This window comes from Vespa crabro, chromosome 16 (genome assembly GCF_910589235.1).
Source record: "Vespa crabro chromosome 16, iyVesCrab1.2, whole genome shotgun sequence".
NCBI lineage: Eukaryota > Metazoa > Arthropoda > Insecta > Hymenoptera > Vespidae > Vespa > Vespa crabro.
The window spans coordinates 5332387-5354065 of NC_060970.1; the positions used below are offsets into that span (position 1 = coordinate 5332387).

General features: G+C 32.3%; 1 protein-coding gene across 5 annotated transcripts in view; it reads left to right on the forward strand.

The window, feature by feature from the left end:
- Positions 1-15473: 15473 nt before the first annotated feature.
- Positions 15474-21679, forward strand: part of LOC124429824 (paired box protein Pax-9-like) — a 34903-nt gene continuing 28697 nt past the window's right edge. For all 5 annotated transcript variants that reach the window (XM_046975531.1, XM_046975532.1, XM_046975534.1 and 2 more), the window contains exons 1-2: positions 15474-15578; positions 15798-15948. The gene's annotated coding sequence lies outside the window, so the exon portion shown is untranslated. The remainder of the gene's footprint in view (positions 15579-15797; positions 15949-21679) is intronic.

The following is a 21679-nucleotide window of genomic DNA, read 5'->3' on the forward strand; positions in this document are numbered from 1 at the left end:
TCTGATAATAATCGAAAGAATGTGTTATTATAACACATGTATAGTATAAATCTCGAGAGGAAAGTGAGAATTAAGTTTTTAACATCCAATGGTATTTACGCGTTTTACGAGTCAATGATCGTAGCGTTATACGACGTAAAAAGTGCAGAAATATGTATATAAGAATCACAATTGAGTTAGTATCTTTATTTCGAGGATTAAACATTTTTTATAATTACGTATCAGTCAAATTTCACATTTAATCGATATGATATAAAACAATTGTATATAATAAAAAAATGATAAAATAAAATATCAGCTATCAGAGAAAAGTGAAAGGTAATTAAAATAACTTTCGGCAGAACTTTGTTAACATACCGAATCGAATGAATCCTCCTAAGAGTTAAATAATGTTATAGTTGCATGAACATCATGCATTTTACAAGGAAAAGTAATCGCTTCAGTTCTTTCAGACAGTTTGATGTACTCACGCTCTCAACCTTATTAATCATCCCTTCTTTTGATTATTTACTTTTAATTCCGTAAAAAAGTCAAGAATATTTGTATATCAATGAGCCAACAACACACCTCTAGGACTATAAAATTATTATTATATTATTTTATATTATTTTATTATAGATCTCTTTTACAATTACCGACAAGTTTTAATTATTAGAGTAACGTTCAACTGAAACCCATTTTTACTTATTTATTACTGTAAAATTAAATAAATTAAAAACACTAACGAATAAAATTGTTATTTTCGAATTAACAAATAGATTGTGCTAGTTCTCTAGTATTTTTTCTCTCGTTGAAAGATCGCAGGTGCAAGAGATGTTACAAAAAAAAAAAAAAGAAAAGAAAAGAAAGAAAAAAGCATAAAAAAAGAAAAGAATTCAGCAAAACGTTTTCTTCTCTTTCCGTATGGCAACTAATGCGTCGTTGATGGCAGTCGATGCCCGTCGGGTAAGAGTCGGGCCCTTCAGCCTTTTAAAAACGACCGACCATGGAAGATTATGTAACTTTAATTGCGTTCTAACTACCGTGCAACGATCGAAGGCTACGACCTGTGCTTTTCGAGGCAAGCTTCATCAAGAATCGTTCCTGTTACGAGCGGTATGCTCGCTCGTGCGTTTAATAAGTTATGTGACGCCGCGTCATTTCAAAAGATCTCGCCATCGTTAAGGCCTTTATAAATTTACGTATAACATTCCTATAATTTATTTGTTATCTGTTTTATTTTCTTTCTTCATCTTTAAATTTCTTATTAGTTTGTATTTGGAGGTTATTGTTAAGTATCTGGTTGGGTATCAAATGTATAGCGTAATTCAAATTATGATAATTAACGTTTTAGCTTTTAATCGTTACAGTGACTTTTGAAATATATATATTTTATTTAAGTATAAGTTATATACTTAGTACAGTATATTTTTATATTGGTATTTATATAAATATATATATAAGTTTACTATTACTATTACTACATATCATAAGTTATACTGTAAGTTTCACATTATATAATTTGTCTTTTATAAATATTAACAAACATTCATTTTATTTCGGTCTTAACAAAAATTGGATTATAGAGGATTAACAAGTCTAACAAGGGTAATAAAAAAATACTGACAATTCTTTTATCCAATATTTCCTAGATCATCAAAATAATGTTTTCTAATCATGATACACATATAAAATCGATTAGACTAAATTACATTATTTTCCGATCGATTTCTCTGGTATAGAAACAGTACGTGATATTCATTGTAGCTAAGAGAATAATGTTGCTACTTTCATCTAACACTATCGAATGTATAGTGGAAGGAGAAGAAATAGAGAAGAGGAGAGAGAGAGAGAGAGAGAGAGAGAAAATATAGGAGAAATAGGAAACGTCGCGTATGTACATATATACATATGTATATACATATATATACACGTATATACGTATAAACGATGCATGAACATCGAAGAGAAATCTTCGTAGCGTTCTCCTGTTAATATCGTGCGTGTAATCTCCGAACGAAAATTACATCCTGGAAAATAGAACGCGAACTGACGAATTAATTATAGACATTCCTTCGATGCTTTGTATCCATGTTGAAATTTATTCTACCATGGAATAGAACAAAAAAAATCTGTGATCATTAGATTTATTCTACAGATAATACAACAGTTTTTAAAAGAAAATTCCTTCCTCCAATAAGATAAACGCTTAATTGAATCCTTCTTTTGTTTCTATCTAAAAAGAACAAATATACATTTTTCTATCTATTAACTTTGATTTAACGATTAGGCTAAAATTTACATTTCAATGAAGGGAGAAATCGTGAAGTATAGATTTCGTAGCGAGTGTGTGCGTGTGAAAGTGGGGGTGAGGGAGGGAGGGAGGGAGGGAGGGAGGGAGAGAGAGAGAGAGAGAGATGGTCCTGTTATTTGTTGAAGACACAATTATCGGGTCCGGGAGTACATGTAATTTGAGTCGTATTACGCGCACGTCGACAACGTGTCGCGATTATGTTCGAACCTCGGCACTCCTCGACGTCGTGTCGGCGAGCTCTCACCGATATCGACGGCGACATCAAGCAGTAGAGCTTCTGCTCCCGCGACCAACCCGATAGCCAATTACGAGCTACATGACAATCCCCTCTCTCCCCCTTCTCACTCTCTCTCCCTGTTGCACTCACTCTCTTACGTCACTCCATGAAGAAATAAGATCCAAGAGTAATTTACTAAATGCGACGACAAATGCATTTTTTTTCGATCATGCATATATCGTCCTTTCAAAGTCGTTATGTTAATAATGTATACTTGTGCAATCATAATCGTTAATTTTTTGTATTTTTTGTTGCAAAATTACTGATTCTTCGTATACAAAAACGATTAACGATAAATGATCAGCAATTCAACGATAATTTTTTCTTTACGAGAGACTCTCGAATTTGTCGAAATATTTGTACAGAAAATGTGTGATTAATCAAAGCACAAACATACATACATACATATATATATATATATATATATATAAAGAAACTCGAAGAAGATCATCGGAGCAGAGCAGCTGCTAACGGAATTGCATTCGGATCACGCGTCTGAATCCGATTAGAGCAATTAAATTGGTAGACGCGATGGTAACCTCGTAATTTAGTTCTCCGAAGATACCAAGGTTCGTTGAAATATACTTTGTTCCAATTGTATTTTAGTTAAAATTTATCCATGTTTTATTTTTTTTTTCTTTTTATTTTTTCTAAATTGTTAGAAAAATATAGTATGGTTGTGCTTCTTATATGTTCTATGTATTAGGTTTGGACTATAATTTTCGAATAGACATGGAGAATGGATCGTCCCGAATTTTTTGCGAATAAAAACAAAACTCTATTTACATGTTCCAATTTAATAGGTAAGGGTTCGATAACTATAAATTAGAGAACACGATCTAGTTCGTTTTAACTCGACATTATCAAACGTAATTCGTTTCGACAGTATCATAATTTTTGTTTCTTTTTTCTTTTCTTTTTTCATTTATTTTTTAAGATAAAATTTTACGCTTGAATCGACACGTGCTATAGAGATTAAATTCGATGATGAGAATTCGTGGTAGGTATGCATGTACGTTTTATATAACATATCGCTGGTAATTAGTCAACGACTTGATTTAAAACCGGCTACAAGATTCAACGTTTCGTGTTGTGCTTGCCAATCCTTTAATTCTTTGTACGAGTTAATTAAGAAGTCATCTGTCTAGATTTTATGGTCGAATTCAAATTAAGTGACCTATGAATTTTCTTTTTTGACAACATATTTAATATATTTCCAAGTTCATATCATCAAATCGATTATTTCAAAAATGACGAATATGTCGTGGAGATTTGAAATATTAAAAAAAGTTTAAAAAATTTAAGTACATCAGATAAAGATACTAAGTAAGAAAAGATTATACAAAAAACAAAAAAAAAAAAAAACTGAAATAAAAAAATGATTAAAAAATGTCTACTCGTACGCAAATTTTATATGTAAGAAGAAATAATTAAGAAATTTCGAGGATATTAAGGTGGTAATAACTGGACACGAAAAATGTAACATTCTCGTATTACCCTAACGAAAGAAGGCTAACAATTTAGCCAAGGGCTAATAATTATTCCAACTTTTTATTTTCGACTAATCATCCTCGCGACCAAACCCGACACCTGAGTTACGACGTCATAAAGCAAGATTTTATCGAAATAAGAGGGGCAAGGGTACGATTAGTGGTCTGCTTAAAACGAGACGAAGTAAAGACCAATCGAGTGTCCCTTTTTCTGTTCCAAAAAAGAACGATTATTCTAATTTTATCATGAAACTTATCTATCTTTCGTATAATTAGATAACGATTAGATAATCCTTATTGTCCGTTAAATCTCAATTAGTACGTAACGTATGAGACTATTTTGATTTTATCCTCTATAATATAATTCTTTCTTATAACGTTTAAACAACCATTTTTATAATGATTAATGCATAGATTAATATTTGTTAAATGATATACTATAGAGAGTATGTAAGAGCGAGAGAGAGAGAGAGAGAGAGGAGGGGAGGGAGAGGGGGAGAGAGAGAGAGAGAGATAACTCACTAAATTAATTTTCTGATAAGATATTGAAATAACAATTACAAAAATACAAATATATATATATATATAGACATAATATTATAGAGGTCTATAAAAAATCAGATGTAAGAATTAAGGACGACGAGAGGAATCGATTACTTATTGGAATTTCAAGTGTAAGGAAATTTATGGAGGCACGTTGTGTCCCTCGCAACGTTCAATTTAGCAAATTGGTTCGAAGCCACCAGGAGAGAGAGAAGCGGCCAAAGTCTTTGGATCAATCGAGAAGCTACCTTGTAATCGAGACTCGCATTAATGCATTCTGTAACCCAGTTAGGGCCGATCGCGTCGATACTGGCACCATCGAGAGCCGGGGGGGATTAAAAGGGAAGGTTGATGGTCGTGTCGGGGAAGGGAGAAAAGATAAGTCGATCGATCGATCGAACGAGCACCAAGCTAGTGAATATACCCACTCGACGTGTCGCGTGGCCGCCACACGTCGACCAGATAACGTCGGATGGTTCGACCCATTTAAATGAGAGACCACAAGAAGAACGAGAATATAGTTTAAGATAGAAAAAGAAAGGGTCATCATTTGAAAAATAAAAAAAAAATAAAAAAATAAACGAAGGAAGGAAGGAAGGGGAAAAAAGAAGAGGACGTTCAATTTCTGTCGCATCTGCCTAAATGTTCAGCTAGCCCCTATGATCAAGCCTCGTATGGTTCGTAGTAGCCTGTGGCTTTTCATGGAATATTATATACCTATAGCAAAGTACTCATTGAGTATCTTGCATTATATCGACAATTTCAAATAACTAAAGTTGGACAAAAATGAACCCTTCAGAAAGAGAATTCTTTTTACTATTCTTTTATAAATGAAGTAGAGAAAATACAAATCACATGATTTTCCTGTCTCACTTCATACTAAGGTTTAAGAACGACAATATTAGATAATTGCTAGCCATGAATGACACGAATTGCATTAATGATATTTGTATTATCTGGAAAATTTATATAAGAGTTTCTATAGCTGCCATTCATATGACTTCTATGATATTTCTTAATCTTGCTGTGTACATAAACACATCTTCCTATTTTTTGTCCGAATCTTTCACACGAATAATTTTTTTTATATACAGATATATTTGAGCCGGTGATTATGAAAGTAGTTCAAGACATTCGAGATATTAAAAAACACGCTATACTTAATATTTTTAAATTACAAAGAATTATAATAAAAGAATTATTTTTATATTCACTTTCATTCACGGCTCATTTCGTTTAAGTCAAATTCTATGGAGATAAGAGAAAAGGGGGGAAAAAGAAGAAAAGGAAGAAGAGACGACAAGAACTGATGGCTGATTCGTAATTAGACACAAGGCACGTGTTCCCTGATCATTTCTTTCGTTTACTTTTTTTTTTTTTTTCTTTCTTGTTCCTTTGGGCAGGACGATTTACGAGAAAGTCTTTCCTTCGCAAAAGTCCAGGGTAACGCCTACTTGTGTTTAGGATCGAGTAGGATGGTCAGAATGAAAGCGAACGATAAGATTGCACAAGATGAGAGGACGTTCGATCTTTGCCTTCGAGGGGACAGTTGTTTCGTTTCACCTGCCTCTTGAAAATCTAAGCACGCGAAATCACGCAAACGTCTATTTTAACTGTAATATTTAGATCTTACATTTTGATTTCATACGATCGCGATTAATATAATAGTAATTGGAAACGATGGAACAGACGCGTATAATTTTTCTTTCTTTTTACAAAAAGATTGTCAAATTCATTATTTTTTCTGTTGTCTTCTTATTTTTTTTTTTTTTTTTTTTTTTTTGTATTTACTCTTTTGTGTATGTATAAACGAATGAGATCTTCTCTTCTTTTGTAAAAATTCGCTTTGGTTTTCGTTCTAGAGCGTGTAATTTACGTAAGAGTGTGAGTCTTGTGTCATTTGGAGTGTTTCGACGGCACCTCGGGGCTGGAACAATTTACCAGAGGCTCTACCTAAATGTTTACGTGCACGAAGAACCCATTACATTTTGAAAAATAAGAAAACTCTTCCCTTCCCAAAGGGTGGTCGTCTCTATAATAATGAACGCTTGTATGTAAGAGTGTCATGTCTTGTGTATTATCTCTATCTCAATGTTGACATTTTTTTTTTTTTTTTTTTTTTTTTTTTTTTTTTTTTTTTTTTTATAATAATCACACCAAGAATTTTTAATCATTAAAGTTAAATAATTTTAAACTATAGAAAAAAATATACTGTATTTTATGGATAATTTATGATTTTATATGTTAAATATTTGTTAAAATAATTTTCCATTAATATAATGCTTATTTAATTCATAAAATTATTGAAAAAATATACTACAGACCATTTATTGTATATTATACTACAAATAAATTTCTAATCAGCCTGTTTTTTCTTTATTTTTTTTCTTTTTTGCTTTTTCTTATTTCTTAATTATATGTCATAAATGATTGGATCACTCTTTTAAAAATAAAGAGAGAAAGATATCACGAGTAAAATTTAACACACGCATGATCTCGAGACACGCGTCAAATACAAAGACTTTTTTTGGGAGACAAAGAAGAAGGTGAAACAGCATGAATTCTTTTGGATAGCAGGTAAATTCCGTTCGCATTCTTCCCTTTCGGTATTCTCTTACGAAGGATACGATTTCGCGTGTCGAACGGTGCTGGTTCAGTCGATTCTTTTGAGACGGTTACCCTCTAATGACTTGCGATTACGGTCAATAGGACGAATACGTTTATATACATGCGTGTATATACGTCTCGATCGAAAATTTTAGAGCCCTTTTCAAATATAATAATCACTTTAAGTTCAACAATTTTTCTTTCCTAAAATTGTATTATTAATGAAAATTTGTATTTGAGCAATAAAAAAGGAACTATTTAAGCAATTTAACCGAAAATTATTAAGTTTTTATATAAGATTAGCACGAATTGAATGAAAAATATTTATTTTTAACAAAAAATTGTAGAAAAACAATTTAATAAAAAATTGTAAGGTTATTATTAAAATTAGAACACAATTAGTTGTAGAATTTTTCTTTCTCCGTAAATTGTATTAATATGAAGTAAATTAAAATGATACATTTAATAAAAGATCGTATAAATAATCTAACCAAATAAATAAGAAAAAAAAAGGGAACAATAAAATAGAATAGCTATACTATCGTGTTTAAAAATAAGAAAGATATTTTTTTTATTATTTAAAGTTATAAAATTATTATTCTCGAGAGCAAAAAATATGCATATCAAGTTTCGAAGGGCGTATCGTTATATTTGCGGTTTCATAACGCGGTAATCTCACTCGAGCAAGAGCCCTCGTTCGATCGTCGAGCACCTGTGAAAATTGCCGGAGTAAATTATCGAAAACTACTTTGCGGTTCTTGCGTAAAACAAATACGATTTTGTTTCTTTCTTCTTTCCCTTTTTTATAATAATAATATCGAAATTTCGTGATGAACACCAACAATGACATCGTTTCGAAATAAATCCTAGGTATTAGAAAAGATTACTATTCTTCGCGTTAAATTACCTATATCGATGATTTAGAAACGCCAAGAATCACATCTTTTTCGATTCGATAGATTCGATAGAAAAGAAAATATTAGTCGATGTTATAATAACAGGAAATACGTGTCAATGATTTATGACGGACCACCAGCGTTTCTCTTCTAAAATAAATTCTAATTCACCATCGATTTTCTAATCATTAACTAAAAAAAAAAAAAAAAAAAAAAAAAAAAAAAAAAAAAAAAAAAAAGAAAAAAAGATGTCATATTAGAAATCATTTGAAAATCTTCAGTACGTTTCTCTAAGATATCATTTGATCTAATCTATCAATCTATTTAAGTACGATTATTAATGTGCAATTTAAATATTATGTTCAAATACGATTATAAGATGAAAAAAATATTTTCGAAACGTACTAAAGTATGCAGCCATTCGCCCGGCATTACTTACGTTTACATGATTTAAATTGATATAGATCGCAAGTAATACCGACCCAGATCTCACCGCGTGAAGGTTGCTGCATGTGGAGATCCACGGACTATGATAACATACTAATTAGTCGCATTTAATGGACCTTCTTTCGACTCGGTCGAAGTCGATCGAGGATGCATCAAGTTACGACTTTGCCCTAACCTACCCGAAAGAAAAAGCATGGATTCCTTATATTGGATATCTAGTTCAAGAGTGCCAAACAATTCATTTTGACATTATCCATCGATATTATTTTTACATATAATTTGTACATCCCGGACATGTACAAAGTATATGCATCTTTATAATCACTACTACGTTACATTTTACTATTTACATATATATTCTAAGGGAAAACATTTCCAACACAATAATAATTGTACATACTTACACATTAAATTTTATATTTCCAACCATTTTTACTACAATGCAATATTAATAAATCTAAAGTTGAAGATGTGAAAGTTAAATAAGGTGATTGGAAATATGAGAACATCAATCCATACTTTTTAAACTATCTTAATATCTAATCAGTAGACAATCGACCGAATTGCCCTTTTTTATCTTATATCATATAACCTTAAAAATAATATAACCTTAAAAATAATATAACCTTAAAACTAGAATTCTTAATAGTACTATTAAGAGAAACATGCTCTAAGCACAAACAAATAAAGCATAAAAATCCCAACATGCATCATGCCTTATAATTATATTCTTATAGACTAGCATGCAATAGAAATGAAAAATATAGAAAACCTAAATACTTACTAATATACTTTACCAATGTATAAGATAATGTATAATATGAAATTTTTTTACATTAATTACATATAGGTTTCAATTCTAATTTATATATAATAATGTACTCATTATAATCATCAAATACCTGAAAACACAAAGATAAACAGAATAAAAAATATCATAGTAATAAATAGAATAAAACTGCATTGACATGCAATTTTATTCTATGCCTGTTGATACTATTAATATAAAAAGCAAACCAAATCCATACAATACTTAAAGTCGTATACCTGAAACATACATTTCCAATAATTAAACAATTCATGGATAAACATATTACTATAGTGATAAACGTTAAATTTATTACTACAGTAATACTGAATGCAATTATAACTGAAATGAATTAACAATTAATTATACTTATACTAAATTTAATCAACCATGAATAATGATATGATTTCAAATAACAATTCTATTACATCAAATTTAACAAATCTAAACAATTTTAAGAATGCAACAAAAAAATCTTCAATATATCTCAAAACTGTGTGAAATTATATTATTTATATAAAAAGTAATTTTAAATAATAATAGCTAATAAATAGCCTTTAGTAATGCATATATACATATAATATTTATAATAGCAGCCATTTTAGGCGCTCTGATAAACAAAACAAAAAATAATTGGCGTTAGCAAATCCAACGATGTTCACCTGAAACAAAAAGAAAAATATATTAGTCATACAATATTATAATTCAATAGCATGACACGTCGACATGTAGATGCACTTTTCAATTTCCTATCAATTTCTATCAGTTCCTGTAAGATAAAATGAAAACAAGTGAATCTACGTTATAACATATGGTCCACCATTTCCATATGCAATTACTATTAATGACGAGCAAAATGACATGTTTAAAATAATAAGACAACAAACCATTATCAGAGGAGCATGTGATCCTCTGAAAGAATGATTTATTGTCGATAGTTGCCCTCTTGAGCCACAGTTTGTGGGGGCCTCTTCGGCATATAGCCTCTTCTTTGCTTCGTGCCCTAACCACTGCATTGGAGCATTCCCTAAGTGCAACGCATGAAATAAAAAAGAAAAAAAAAAGAAAAAAAAAATAAAAGGTTATGAAATAAAGATTTTAACTATCCTAACCTGTGGACGATCAATGGACCAAAATAATCCAACAATCGTGCGCATCAACACAGGTACATTTACTCGAATGCTCCTGCAGATAATCAATCTAATCGATGAACCTAGTGCTAACACTTTGCATTTAAATAATTAGAAAGTATCAAACAAAACTAAAAAATGGTACATCTATGATACATCTTGTGGGCTTACTATTTTACTTGAGTAAGTAATACATTTACTTTGTATCCTTATTATTGTTTCTATACTACACATATTTAAGAAATACATACTCCAGAAACTACAGGGAAATGCAAAGTGTTAATATACTTAAGACTAAGTATCTAACATGTTCAAAAATCTTTGCTAATTGGAAAGAAATGAATTTTTTAACAATCGCAAGGATCTTTAAACTGTTTTTGATACTGATGTATCTCACAATGCAAAGTGTCAGGAAAATGTGAGAAAAAAACAGAGATGCAGAATGATTCTAAAATTTACTGAAACTTTGCATAATATCCGGGGACGAAACTTTTTATTTCTAAATGGAAATTATCGCATACGTCTAACCCGGTCCTACCTGCTTAAAATTAAAGAAACATTCAAACAGAAAAGTATGCTACCTGCCTACCTATACCTATATTTAAAAATAGCAAAACATGCGTTCCAACACACACACTCCACGATTCTCTCACATACCGCCAGGGTGCAAAAGCCTACACTAGAGAGTATGCCCCGGGGCACCTCCGACACCCTAGCTCAACCACGTATTTTCTAAGTCTTAACTAATTAGGGGTACGTACCAATTTGCTGAAATCGACTGACAAGGTTAGTGACCATTGCGTAAAACTCTACTTTCAATATAACTACTAGTACGTACTAGTATATGTATAAGCATACTAGTGACATACGAGTACTATTTCATTCATGAAAATATGCTTCATTTAATATTCAAAACGATAGAACGTCTTTTTGTATGACGCACTTTCAATATAAATATAATAAAGTAGTACATTAACGTATTAATAACATACGAATTTTATCCATTATATGGTCAAGTGAAAACTATTAAATATTTTTTATGTGAATGATTAAAAATTTCGCGAAACGATGCACAATCCACCGCCTAAGACGCACACACAGGTGCAAGGTACATCGTGCACGATCACTAACGCAATGACAGTCGCCAAAGAGGGGGAACTTAAAACTAAACCCATACCAACTGTTTCTCACCCATACGAGTACACCTGGGCACACGGACAGATGAGAACGCAGAAAATACGGGGGGGAGAAACGGGCATTAGTACATTAATTGCTGAAAATCCTGAGCTAAAAATGATTAACTTATCAACTAGGCCTACGGGCTGTGACTCTACAAGTCTCTTTGTTTCTTTTGCAATTACTCTACTCGACTTTTTTCTTAGAAAAACAATGACTCTACTGAGACTTTTATTTTATCAACAAAATTGATTGAATATTTCATTTATTTTTCATGCAGCAATAAAAAACCTCGGACGACTCCTTCGAACAAGCGGCTATATACTAATGTAAGAAGGAAATCATGATGCGCCACTTGTATTCCAGAATCTATCCGTCGCGCTTGTCTTCTTGCTCATTTTTTATAGAAAAAATCCAAATGGATCGCGATGAAAAATATACCAAAAATATACGAAGAAATGCATGTAACATAGACGACATAACATGCTTTTTCTATTGACGAAATCGGATAAATTAATATCCGATTTCAGCACTAACAACGCGAGCAAAAAGGTGCGAATTAATTGCACTGTTAATTAAAAACGACTCGATCCAACGAAACAAGAAGACCCTATCCTGAGCTAATAAAAATAAGCATGCACAATAGACAAACAATGAAATATATATCAGTCGTGAGTAAATCCAAAAGAAGAGTTACTCACGTGCTCGTCGATAATTTATTGGAAAAAATTACAACCAGTAACTCGTGCCGATTCGGACCTTTCGTCCTCGGCATGATTGAGCACTGGAGGGACTTAAATTTTGTTCACTCACTACTTAAGAAGTTCTCTGATGGCTCCAAAACACTCCTCTGCGTTGCTGCTCGAAATTAAAAGAAGTAGATCCACCATAGGTTGAACATTAGATAAGGTAGACATCGACGAGTTCTTCTAGGTTGAGACTTTTGTGGATCATTATAACGATGATCATCTGCAAAAAGATTTAAAACAAATTTCGAATAAGTTTACTGTCACAAGATAGTAAAATTATTGTTTATAAAATTTATTAAGTTACTTACCAATATTCTGTTATAGAAGATGTGTACTATCTTAATCATCTTCCAAGATGCACTGACTCTAATACGCGACAATTATTTATTTATTACGAGACGGCACGTAATTTAATTCGCGCATCTCTGTTGTTTAAATAAAATAGAAAAATAAAACTTTGTACGAACGAGCACTGATTCTATAAATGACTGCTTTGCGCGCAGTCGATTCGATACACTTATTTAGAACACCTCACAGTTGATTTAATTCGCGAACCGCGTAAAAATTTTTATTGACGTACAAACACTGCTTCTACTTCGCGAGTTTTATGTTTTCACTTTAACGATACAACACTCGATTTACACATTGCTCGCGCACGATTGCAATGGTAATCTGAAAAGAATAAAAAGAGAATTATTAATGTCCTTGTTATAATAAAGACATCCTAGAAAATTAATACAAATTGTGATCAAATAAAATATATGTCGAAATTAAAATACGAAAAACAATTAATCGATGCTTTTCTAAGTGCGTACACGCCGAAGTATTCTATAGAAATAAAGGTCGAATACTGGATTGTTTTTGTCTCGTTCTCGGCCGGAGAATTTCTTGGAAATTCGCAGGAGTGTTACATGCCGAATACAACCTATCTCTCTCTCTCTCTCTCTCTCTCTCTACCAAGCCCTATTATATGTCCTCAAAAAGAGAAAAACATACCTGTATGACGTAGATCGTGTACATCGGCGCGACCTCTCCTCTCCCCACCTTGCTTGTTATGTCCTGTGCTTTTCCAATCCATAGAATTCTTGGAAATCTGAAAAATGGAAATCCGATATTAATAGTGACAATTAATTGTGTGTGTTATATGATGTAGGCTGTGTAGAGGCTATATCCATAGTGTGTGTGTGTGTGTGTGTGTGTGTGTGTGTACACGTATGAAAATCGAATATAATACGAAATATGACGAATAAGGATTAGTTAATGATAAATTATTAATTAGAGCATCGTTAAAAAGCGAGATAAGTATTGATATTGCGATAGAAAGGGCAGAAAATTCGAAAAAAAAGTATGACGCAATAGCAATCCGGGGTATTCCAAGACGCCGATTTTACTTTCGCGAATATTTCTTAAACGCGAAGATATCCCGGCTTACTAATATTTACGCGTGGAAATCGCGTTTTAAGGAATCGATTGGTATATAGGAGGAGGGTGTACGTTAGAAAAAATATGCAAATTACCTGAAATTAATGAGGACGATAAATTCCTTGCCAATTTAGTTACCGCCGAAGACAAAATGGCCGTTCTATCTACTGGCAAATCGGTTCATTAAATTACGGCGCATGCGCACTGCATCATCTTGAATATATTCTGCATTAATAAATATATTAATTATCCATTTATTATTAAAAAACAGGATATAATATAAAATTATAAAACAAATTTTAATACAAAAAATTGTAGTAATTGGTATTATGACTACAGATTATTACTTTTTAACTAATTAATTAAAATGTTTTCCCGCCACGCACACAAGCTTGTCATCACACGGACATATCTCGACGACGAAAAGTCTTTATAAATTGTTTATACAAGTTGTTATACTTTACTCACAGCTTTCTTACGAAAATATATATATATATACTGCATAATATCTATGCATTCATGTACAAGATTCTTTCGACCATTATTTTTTAACTGATTAAAATCGAATCCAAACACACACAAGCTTGCCGTCACACGTATGTAGCTTCTCTTTTGTCTTTACCTCGTTAGTCAAAGCAGATATAATTAATAAATCGAATAATGAAAGAATCTAGTTCTTTTTATTAAAATGTTATAATAAACATCTTGTTAATATTCAGAAAGTTATAATAATCATTTGTATACATATATTTTTATCTATCTATAAGTAGAAGAATATATAATTAATCAAATAAATAAAGTATTTTGATTAGAATGGTGATTGGCGATCAACGTCTATATTCAACAATTTCGAGAAGAAAAAGAAGCCTAAACAACGAATACGTCTCAAAAGAATTTGGTAAGAAAAAAGTCGATTTTCATTTAAATATTCGTACATTATCGATTTATATAAATCGATCTATTCATCTATATAATTTTTTCGAAAATTCTTATTTTCGATGCCAAAATAGATGTGAAAAATTAATTCTCTTCTTTCCTTTTACGCAGACGTTGCATATACGTACACGAATGTTTGATATCTCGTTCATATCGACGATATCTATTATTATTAAATTTCCAGATATTGTTCATCTGTATAAAGCCATTGACTCATATAATTTCTCGAATATTACTTTCAATGCCAAGGTAAGCTACGTCTCAATTACATAGATATTTCGAATGTACATGCAAATGCATGGAATCGAATGAAAAGCATTCGTAAACATTTTTCTACGCGTTATCCTTTCTTTGGAACGTGTACATATATACGTACATAAATTCTCTTGAAATAATCCAAAATGTATATTTCAATGCAAATGTATTTGCAGCCAATGTATTTTCATCTCATCTTTCAAAAGAAACAACGTGTAAAGATGCAAAAAATGGACAATAGTTTTCCTGTTATAGATACATACTCGTTACGCACACGCACGCACATTGAGAGAGAGAGAGAGGAAAAAAATCACATAAGCATTCCCGGTGGTCAAGCCTAATAAAAAGAGACGTCGTGTGCCATCTCGAAATACCATCGGACTTATCGTTCAAAATTAAAGTCGATAATGCAGACAGATTTAACAAAGAAAAAACTGATATCGACTTGGATCTCTACGGAGATCGATTCTCCTTTAACCTTTTTATTTTCACTCGTTATTATGTATTTATAACATGGGTGAGAGATGGAGAACACCGAACGAATATCAAGTAAGATATATTTTCTCTATTAATACTATTAATATATAACTAATATTTAATGTGTGTATATATATGTAAAAGACATATTTTAAATTCATTATAAATTTGCTTTTTATAAGGCTATTAGGTACAAATAATAGAAAGAAATAATTCAAGGTTATATATTCGTTATACATATAACATTTCATACATAATAATGGTCTAAAATAAATCTTTCAAACATTGTAGATAAAGTCAGTCGATCATCTATGACCTCTGGAACGATCAACATTGAAACTTCTCATCGTCGAAGGATATTCTAGAAAGATGTAAATATTGCCGGTCTGATCACGCAGTATACTGCCGAACGTCGCAAGTGTGACATCGAAGAAGATAAGAGGTTAGTACGGAATATTAAGCTGTTTAAAAAAATTCATGCCATTTATTCTCTCATATGCGTATCGAAATATGCGACGAGTACACGTGTAAAGATATTAAAATCCTATTAGTTTTGATTTATGTATTGAAATGTAATGTCTGGAAGACACGATTTTCGGGCAACTTGAAAATACATTTAGCTACAAAATACAAATTTCTCATCGCCATTCTATTAAGATATATGCGTATATATTAATTTTGCCATTATAAGCATAAGCATGAAATGACGTCGAAGAGGATAAGAGGTTAGGACAGGGTATTGAGTCGTTCAAAAAGTTTCTTCCACTTCTCGATAAAACTCATTAGTTTCAAATCATTATATATATATATATTAAGATATTGAAAACTTATCCTTTGTTCTTATATACACATATTGAAACGAGGCATTTGATTAAATCTTTATATACTTTTTGCATTATAAACTCAATCATTCATTCGAATTTGATGCCTCAATTTGAATATGTAAAACAATAAGACACAAGAAACTTTTCGGACAAGTTGAAAAGGTACATTAAGCGTATAAAAAGAGGAATTGGAAAGATCAAATCTCTCGTGTTGCTAATAGCCGAGGCCTCGCGAGAAGATTCGCGTTCGTTTATGTGAATAGCAGTATATACGTCGTCGCACGTGCGCCACGTGGATCCAAGCTTAGCGGGAGCTTAGCGAAGGATTACCAGCGCATTCTGCTACTACCAGATAACACTGTGTAAGTTGTCGAGCGTTCACAGGCCGCTTTCGCGGAGGCAGGCCGCCCCTTCCGGCTCGACGCCTCACTCGCTTCGAAATAATTGAACGTTCCCGCTTCTCTCTCTCTCTCTCTCTCTCTCTCACACACACACACACACACAGCTATGCTGTCTCTTACTCTCTCGCTCACTCTCCTCGGCCGAACGATTCGAAAGATCGTAGATAACAGGCACTTCGTAATTGGATGATTTTCATGGGGAACGGTTCTGGGGGCTGAGAGTAAACGATAAAACCACCGAGAAGACTATTTTTCTCTTTCTCACATTTGGCTTTCCCTCTCTCTTTCTCTTGTTCTCTTTTTTTTAATATATTTCACAACAACGTGTCAGTATGTAGTAAGATTGAAATGATCAGATTGTATAATTGAATAATAAGCTGGTAAGTGTATCTGTAGATTAATACATCATTTCTTTCTTATAATGTTCATTAATTCAATTAATTTTTTTTCTTGATCATCAAACTTATATGTCTTTCAAGATTTATTGATTTAACATGACTATTCATTTTTTAGTTTGTCACGAGCACAGTAATGAAATTTTTTAGTCAATAAATTCGGATAAATATGAATTTACCAAAAGACACTTTGAGATACCTACATATATACCTACCTAATAAGAAAGTATATCCCTTTTTGGGTTTGGTGCGTGTTGGCATGGACAGAACGTCTTAAATATCCAATCAAGAAACTCTCTTTCTTCTCCTTTCTTAATTGGATGATTTTCGTGCGGCATATACATTCTCTTTCCCTCTCTCTATCTTTCTCTCTTTCTCTTAGAATGATTTCGATACGAAATTGCAGTTGGACAAAACTTTTTGAGAGCGTGCACTCGAGAACATGTCTTCTCCGTTTGAAGAAAGAAAGAAACACTGAAGAAAAAGAAGAGAGACCAAGAGAAAGAGATAGAAAGATCCTTTTCTTTCTTTCTTTCTTTCCTTCCTTCCTTCCACAGAATTGTCCCTGTGTACCGCCGTCAGCAAGTTCGAACAATTTTAATTCCTCAATCGTGGCCGGTCTCTTTCGAACGAGTAGTAGAAGGAGAGAAAAGAGAAGTCGAAGTAGAAAAAGAAACAAAAAGAAGGAGAGGGAAAGAGAAGGCCGTTTGCAACGCGCAAATAATTGGGCAAAACTGCTTCTGGCGAATAATTACTCGAACGATCGAAGCCACAGAGTGTGTGTAGTAGTCAATAACAGCTCTCTCTTTCTCTCTTTTGCTAACTCTCTTCACCAAAAGGGAGGAACACGTCTAACGGAAGACCAACGAAATCCAAGAAATAAGCGGAAGCAAAAAGGACGAGATGCACTTTCTGCTTGAAATCTAGTAATGGACTCGAAACATCATCGTTTTAAAAGTTAACTATTATATCGAAGTTATTAGGTTAATTCTGTTGAAATTATTCAGAAGGATATTCTTATGAAAAGTATCTGAAAAATACTTTCTACCTTTGGATATTATTCTTTGAATGAATTTTAGAGACCTTTTTAAGACAGAAATATGTAAGAATTTTTATTGGATAATTTCTTGAAATATCAGATTGTTGCATGTATCTATATAATTTTTATTGCGCGTATGTGTGTGTGTTTGTATATATATATACAGAAAATTTCTTCATAGCATTCATTGACGAATTTTATACATATAGATTTGCATTTATATTAGAATTTTTCTTAAAAAATTTCCTGTGTAATAAATTAAATTGTTATAATTTTACAATATATTTAAAAGGATTAGGGAGACATTCAAGACACGAGCTCGAATCTTTCGCTACAAGAGGCGAAACTTCTTCCTTTAGTGGTCGTCGAAGAGTAGAGAGAGAGAGAAAATCAGTAGAGGTTTTTTGTGGAAGAACAAGAGACGAATCTCGCGATCGACGAGAGCATACAGGACCATCCGGATTTAATTGATATCGTCCGGTTCTCCGAGAGGTGACTTTTAATCCGTAATAAATTTCGATCATGCACGGGAAGATTTATGAAGTTACGTCGCATCACGTCACTATGTCGCTAAAGATGGACTTCGGTGTTGTCCATCTTGTATATATCTACAACAGTGCTGACGTTGCTCGAAGGAGAAAATTATCTACGTTTAAAAGTCACATTAGCAAACAGGATTGATGTCAATCTCTTCGCGTGAATTTACAATTTTATATTTAATTTATTAACAAGGAAAAAAGAAAATTACACAAGAGAAATTGTTAGAAACAATTGGAACTAAAGAAGTAAAATTTACAGAGATAATGTTTAATCGTAATCATTGGTATATAATACGTTTATGATCAGAGTTTTAACGCCTCTGGAAGAAATAAAGAGAAGCATGTCTGATCAAAGAGAAGAAGCAAAGGAAAATGCCAGAGGCAAGGCAGCAGACATCAGCAGCAAATTGGAGGCCGACATATTTCGGAGCCGATTTGCAGTTTCGACGTAAAACCAGTCGAGAGTGAATTCTCGAACATGAACCGAAAGATTCTTACGAAACGCCCTTAAGGAATATTCGTCAAGCTCTTTCTCGATCAACTTTAAGATTTTCTTTTCTTCGAATTCATGTCGAAATCAAATATACAAAGGAGAATGTGAATCCCTACGGAGATTCATGGAGCGTGACATCAAACCATCTGTTAGGATACTTAGGTCTTACCGTGATGAAATATTAACCATAAAGTTGATCTTTCTATTTACGACGACATAGATATTGTATTAGCTTTGTCATCGTGATTCATAAATAAATGCATGATCAAGATTATAAACAAAAATTCGAAAATAAACCAATATTATAATTAGAAGACTTATAACGTTAATTGGATAATAATTAAATAGAAACGAATAGGATGATTTATGTGGTATGATTAATAGTGAAGGATAAATAGTCGATAAATCTTGTCACACTGTAATAGCAATCGAGAAACGGTGCGAAAGATATTACTCGGAAAGCAGAACTGCAGTGAAATCGGAATCCAAGTGTTGCCCTTAAGAGGATCGAATACCATGGAAAAAGACAGATAGAAATCGATGTTATCCTCTTGTCGGAGGGTTTCTGGTCGAGAAACAAAAAGTGAGAATCCGACAGCATACCTACTCGAGCGTGGGTACTTAAAGGGTCTACTGAAAGATCGTTTGCTCTGTCTCTCAGAGTACACGCGCGCACAGACGTACAGACATTTATATATAAATGCATGTATAGGATGTCTGTATCGAAGGTGTGATATCCAAAGAGTTATCACGTTAATTAATCAAAATAATGAAATGGGAAAAGAAGTTGAAGAATATTTGGCATTCGCGATCTTCTCACTGATTATTCTCTTGTCACCCTTAAATTATCCTGAAAGAGTTCTTACCAATGTTTTACGAATCTCTGAATCTTTTCTTTTTATGGAACTGTTTATTTCGAAGGTATCGTCCAATCAGTAAATTAGTTGAATATTTCTTTTTTTTAGATCTATTAGAAAGTATTATACTTTCAAGCAAAACAAAAGAATATAATGCATTTGTATATTAAGGCTGACTGACTATTATTATTAATATTAAAAATAGTCAAAGGGTAGATCTATAGGTATAATTTGATCGTATGTGATTGAATCTTGCTTTTTAGATACTTTTTGCATAACAATATTAATCGTGGTATTATCATAACTATTATATAACTTTGTATTCTGTTAATATTAATTATTAATAGTAAATAACTCTCTTTGTCTATATATATATATATATAGATAGATAATTCTATTATATGTAATTAAATCTAATCAATGTCTCACTTTTAGATAATAATTGTTACATAAGGACGTTGATGTGGTATTAAGCGAATAGAAAATCGTTTGAAAGTACAGAAAGATATGTGTAGACGAAGAGATTATTTAGTCAAAGTAAACGTGTCCTGAAAATCATCAGGTGAGGTATATATTCACCACTTGTGACTACCGGTCTCGCTTACATTCCAATTAAAGTCTCTGCTTATCATACATTCAATTAGCATAACTCATATGAAAAAAAGATAAAGGGCCATAACGAAGCGGTCCGTCAGAAAAAACTTCTTAGTCAAAGAGCCGAGGCATAAAACTCGAAGTGAGATATAGAAGCAATGAACCAGAGAGAAAGAAAGAAAGAAAGAGAGAGAGAAAGAGGAAAAGAAACTCGTAGGACCGCCGATCGACTCGCCGATGTAGCGACTCGAAGTCTTCTTACGTGCGAACGAGAACGTAAAAGCGTTAAAACGCGGACAAGAAGGAGGAAGAAGGCGTAGAAATAAATGAGAAGGGCTGGAGATGAGAGAGGAATCGCCGGTTACATCGTACAAAAGTCGTTAAGCCCGTTACGATCCTCTTGTATATACAAGCTTATTGGAGATGACATCTTCTTAATACTTCTCTTTTACGTACATGTATACACAGGTACACACACGTAATACGTATGTATTTATTTATCCACAATTATATCTATATCGTATCAGATCTCTTTAGATTAATACATATTTTTGATACACATGATTGTATAATGCTAAGATACTGCTCATAATTAGCTTGAAAATTCTATAACTTTTGAAACGTTGCAAGGAACATATTCATATATATACACACATTCATATATATACACACACATATATGAAAAATAGAAAGAGAAGGATATTATATATTTAGAAATGGTCACATCTAATTTAAAAAAAGAAAGGAAAAAAGAATAAAGATGATAAAATCAAACCAGAAAATTTCCAAGTAAAGATACGATTCAGTAATTAGTACAAAAATTCTACAACGTTAACAAGTTTAAAGCTATATGACTACCTACATATCTATATACATATATACGTACATACACGAGAGTGAAGAAGGTATCGTTCACACCTGTCTTAATAAATATTCGACCTACGATGTTGTAGATAATGAAGAGAAAAAGAAAAGAGGGAAAGAAGAAGTCTGTTAAGCACAAAAATCGAACTCTAACTCTGAACGTTGTC